Below are 5,696 nucleotides of genomic sequence, written 5' to 3' on the forward strand. Positions count from 1 at the left end.
GATAGTTCCCAGAGGCAGGACACAGCAGCTCAGGTAGTGGAGGTCTTGCTGGCAGCAGTGTCAGGAATCAAGTGAGCAATACTGCAGAAGATGGCGGTCATGTCCACCACGTACAGGACCGCCACTGCCGGCGGACATCGCTATTGGCCCAAGTTCACTAAAGGCAGGAACGGGTTCCAATGGCAATGTCACCTCGGTCGTAACCACCTACCACATACGCTGGTGGAGTGATGTCACTTCCTCATGGCCAGTACAGTAGGTCAGGCAGCAGCTATTTTGATGCAATTATTTTTATGGAAAAGTATGGGAATCTGCATCATTAATAATTCCACACATTGCAGGAAATATCAGTGAATGCTGCCTTTGTGTTTAATAGTCTAATTGTGCATGTGAGTAGTAAAAGCTTTCTGAAAGGGAGGGGATAGTGGAAATGGAAATGTACACCTATTCTCAACATACTATGTGCATCAGTAATGTACAATAGCTACAACAAACATATTTCACATGTACACTAAGTTGGACTATCGAGGATTCAGGAAATGTGAACCAAGGGGAGTGTTCATAGGATGCATAACAAGATGCTGTACTTCAGATGTCATATGTTGTCTCTGACATCGACAGCAGATATGTCTGACTTGTGTATGAACATATTCATTATATGTTCATTGTAAAAGTCACCTACAATCTATTTGTTTTTCCACATAGTTACTCTGGAATGAGGAGAGGAAGATAACCTCCAGTGTACCTCCCACTAGTAGTTCTGCACACCATGGAGGACAGATATAATATATACGGATCTATTGCCTGAATAGGCAGAAAATCATGGACCTTTGTGATCAGTTGGAGCCATATCTGATGCCTGCTTTTCGCAATCCCAATAGCGCACTTCCTATTGTTCAAGTCATGTCAGTGCTACACTTCCTGGCCAATGGGTCCTTTCAGAATACAGAGGCCTTAACTGCAGGGATGTCTAAGCCCATGTTCAGTCTAGTTTTGAAGATGTACTGTGTGCATTGTTGAAACACCTGGACAGCTACATCCGCTTTCCCCAACGTGCGCATTTGGCCCATGTGAAGGCAGGGTTTTATGCTATTGGATATATTCCACATGTGTTTGGAGCCATAGATGGCACCCATGTTGCCTTGGTTCCCCCCAGTTCCAATGAACAAGTATACAGGAAAAGGAAACACTGCCACTCCATCAGTGTTCAAGTGGTGTGTTTGGCAGACCAGTACATTTCACAAGACTATGTGAAGGATCAATGATTAATTCATGATTCCTTCATCATGCGCAACAGCAATATCCCCCTGCTGATGACACGATTCTACACAGAGAGGGCCTGGCTGTTTGGTAAGTCACATTCAACATGTGTGTTTGCTAAGTTTATCTCTTCCTATCACAAATCTAACTGTCCCAGATATCTGTTTGTGTTCTTATACCTATTCCTCACAGAGGACTCAGGCTATCCAAACAGTCCTTGGTTGTTGACACCAGTGAGGTATCCAACCATGCCAGAGGAAGTCTGCTACAATGAGGCCCACGGAAGTACAAGGTGTGTCATTGAACGGACATTTGGGCTCCTGAAGGCAAGATTTCACTGCCTGGATATATCTGGAGAAGCCCTCCTCTACTCATCTAACAAAGCTATGTCAAATAATTGTTCCTGCTGCATGCTACACAACCTTTCCCTGAGATGTCAGATACCATTCATACAAGATGAGGGGGAGTCAGCAGAACCTGTTGATGGAAATGCAGATTTTCCAAATGAGGGTGAGCCAGATGAAGATAAAGCTGGAGACTACAGGGCAGATCTCATCAATCAGTACTTTAATTGACTAAAGGTATGTGATGTCTTCTTAATGGTGAGATTTCATTTTAAAATCTAGAATTGATGGCTGGGGTGTCACCGCCTATTTAGCATCATTCATGAGGTCTTAGGTAGCTCCAATGCTAATAATTGAGTTGTGCATGCAGTTTGTAATTTTGTATTGCACACAGAACAGAGTGGTATACAGTCTCCTAAACTGTTAGTGCACATGCAAAGTCACACTTGTGAAAGTGACTTGTCATAATTAATGTATGTTTACAGCTATGTCCTATCCCTCATCTCTTTCAATCACAGATTTGCTGAGCTTCTGTTTGGCTCTTCATCATTGGCAAGTCACAGACAGCATCAGAGGAAGATGGGAATTGCAGGTAAACATGAGAAATAGACAATGATGAAACCATGTACTGATTGACATGAGTATGTGGAGTGTAACTAATATGGCCAGATTGTTAGGACACTGGGGTGGAAGTGTGTATTCCCACCAAGAAGACCTGTTTGGTACTGGAGGTAGTCAAATGGTGTCATGTGTGTGTTCATATGTGCCTGACATGAGAAAATCTTGAACCAGAGCCTCTATCATCATAATGGTTTCTGTTGTATGTGATGTCAGTGTGTTCCTACTTTGCAGACCAATGTGCATGTGTATGTGGACTGACATAGGTGAGTGGCAAGCGTACAGGTACGTGACCAATGTAAGTGAAAGGTTCCTGGATTGTGGACACCAGTACTGATCTCTGTCTGTATCATGGGGTATGATTATTAGGAAAGTAAGGTATGGGTATGTGGGTATGTGATAAGGCTTTACATGGTGTTACAAAGGACCAATCTGTATATCTCCTGGTTTGTAGAAAGACTGACATACCCCTAACTTCTGTATCCTGTCGGTTAGTAGTGTATGATACCCAAACTGACAATCATAAGTCACTAGCAGTAACAGTCTATCTGCTGTTTGCATATCTAGAAATACATGTGTTGAGATGTACAACACAGCTGTATTGGCTTCTGTCTATGATACAATCCCAATGTAATGAGTCTCCTGGTGATAGAGCACACGTGTGATGTCCATAACAAAGGCTGTACAATACAGAGGGACATATTGATACTATAGTTGGCATACATGGCAGTTGTACATGGTTGATGAATGACACTTACAAAGACCTGTGTTAAAGTGGTATTATAATGTGGAGTGCACAACAATATGTACGACTAGAAACCAAAAAAGAAACAAAGTAAAAAGTCAAGCGTTCAGTAATGGTTGCTGAAATCATCAGGGTAGCTGCTACACCATTAGGAAACACAAGTCCAGTGTTCTTGCACAACAGGAAAATGGAGTGAGTTTTCAGAACAATCAACAGGGTGTATCTGTGGCACACCAGGGGAACCAGCCAGGAGAGGTTTACTTCCTGGCAGTGGGTTTGATCTTGGCATCGGCTCCTCTGGATGTCTGGGTGGACATCCACATTCGCGGGGGGTTCCTCTGCTACAGAGGGTGGGATGTCTGAGGCATGCCCTTCCCCTGGCATGGCCTCCATTCCACTAGCAGCTGCAGTTGTCGAAGGGCCTGAAAAGCCATTTCTAGTGTAATAGGCGTGTGTTGTTTGCTAGACCTACTCAGGGTAGTATTAATGTCCCTCTGCACCCCAGCAATGGAAGCCAGGATGGCATTTTGTGCCTGCCACTGCTGCATGACTTCCTGGTGGTTGACCCTCTGCAGCTGTTGGATTTCCTCCATTGTGGTGACTACCTGGCCCATCATGCCTTGGGAACTTTGGTAGGCTCCCAAGACTTGGGAGATGGTTTCCTGGTCAGTATTGTCTCTTGGAGCCCCCATCCTCTAGCCAACACCATCCCTCCCATGCACCCTACCCCCATGTGCCTGTGCCCCTGACACAGTGTGCCCACTCCCAGTGGTGGCAGGACCATCATTGTCAGGGGTGACAGGGTGAGACTCAGGTACCTGTACTGGGGGACACACAATGGATAAAACAGTCCTTGGGACACAGGTTTGAGGGCGAATGGTTGCCTGTGACGTTGATGCAACATGGCTGAGAGGAGTCGCTGTGGGCAGGGTGAGGATGACAGTCATTGACTTACCAGATGTCCCTGATGGGCCAGCATCGTCCTCAGTGTCCACACTTCCAAGGGTGTTGTCCTCTCTAGGGCCTTCAACCCGAGGGATAGTGGTAGTCTTTGGTATGCTCTCCATGGTAGCAATGGCAAGGTTACCTGTGGGAGAAGTGGAACACAAAGTTGCAGTAACTGATACAAGTGATGTTTTATTGAGAGTATTAGTGATGTTGTATGAGATGCACACAGTGACTTAACATGATCCCCAGAAATGACAATGACAGCTGCAGCAAAATCTTACCTAGTACAACATGAGACTCGGTATTAACAATACCATACAGCATGCTTAAAGATATTAAACTATGATAGTCATTAGACCATCTTATGCTGTCTGACTATTGACATAGGTGTTCACCTTTGTTGCCTAGTGAAGTGTCTGGCATGATACATTGCACAAAAAAGCTGGACATTGCGCTATGGACATTTGGAGGGGTGGTGGGTGGTTTGTTAATTGAGGTGGGGTAAAGTGATGAAGGAGCATGTAGGACAAAACAATTAGGTGACATGAATGTTGTGGTGCCTTACCAGACTCCACTCTCCCAGGTATACCTGTCAGGCCCTCAGGATGCAGTATGTCCAAGACCTTCTCCTCCCAAGATGTGAAAGTAGGGCGGAGGAGGTGGGGGCCCACTGCCAGTCTTCAGTACTGCCAGCTGGTGCCTAAATGCCATGAAATGCACCTCCCCCCGGAGGTCATTCCACCTGTTCCTGATGTCTCTTGTGTGTGGATAGGTGCCTACTCCATTGATCCTGTTGACTATTCTTTGCCACAACTTCATTTTCCTGGCTATTGATGTTTGCAGGTTTGGCTATACTCTGACCATTTCATCCACCATGACCCTCAACTCATCATCAGTGAAACTTGGATATTTTTGTTGGGACATGGTAGTGGAGGTAAAGACGGTGAGGTAGTGTTAAAGGAAAAAGGCTGAAACAAATGTAAGTGATAAGGTGTAGGTGCTGTGATGTGAGTGGGTGACGGTCATTGTGTATTGTGTGTGATTGTAAATTGTGTGATGTGTACCCTGTGCAGATGTGGGACGTATGCGTGGTGAAATGTGTATGGATGCCAAAAATATTTACTGCTAAATCTGTGATAGTTGTTCCTCCTTTGTGGCTGTGAATGCTGTTCTATTTGCAAAGGATTGTGGGTTGTGCAGGGATCTGTAATATAGTGGCATGTGTAGGTGTGTTGACTGTGTAGATATATGTCAGGTGTAGGGTATTCAAACTATCCCATGTGATGTTGTGTTCAGTGTGATGTGAGTTGAGACTGCCGTGCTTCGCACCACCAATGGTTTTCTGCCATTGAAGAACCACTGTTGTGATTTGTGGATTGTAATCTGATGAGAGGATTTTTGTTGAGTTGGCGGTGCTGGTGGTGAAACTGGCTCTTTTCTGTCCTCCAGTGTCCTGGCGGTTTTGAAAAATTGGCTGTTATTTGGCAGACTTCACAGTGTAACTTTTAATAGGGCGGTCGGATCACCACCAGCATGGCAGTCTTTTGGTGACAGCCACTGCAGCGGTCTTCCCAAAAGACCGCCAAACTCATAATAACCCTCATAGTGTCTAGGCATGGGCAGGTTTTTTATGAGATGTAATTCCTGTTGTTTGGGTTAGACATATGTCACAGAATTATTTTCCTTTCATTCATTGTTGCTTAATTTTCTCATACAATTTCCTGCAGGAACTGACCTGCTAACTGATAAGTGCTATGATTGCAAGATATTTGTTAATTGGA

This window comes from Pleurodeles waltl, chromosome 2_2 (genome assembly GCF_031143425.1).
Source record: "Pleurodeles waltl isolate 20211129_DDA chromosome 2_2, aPleWal1.hap1.20221129, whole genome shotgun sequence".
NCBI classification, from domain to species: Eukaryota; Metazoa; Chordata; class Amphibia; order Caudata; family Salamandridae; genus Pleurodeles; species Pleurodeles waltl.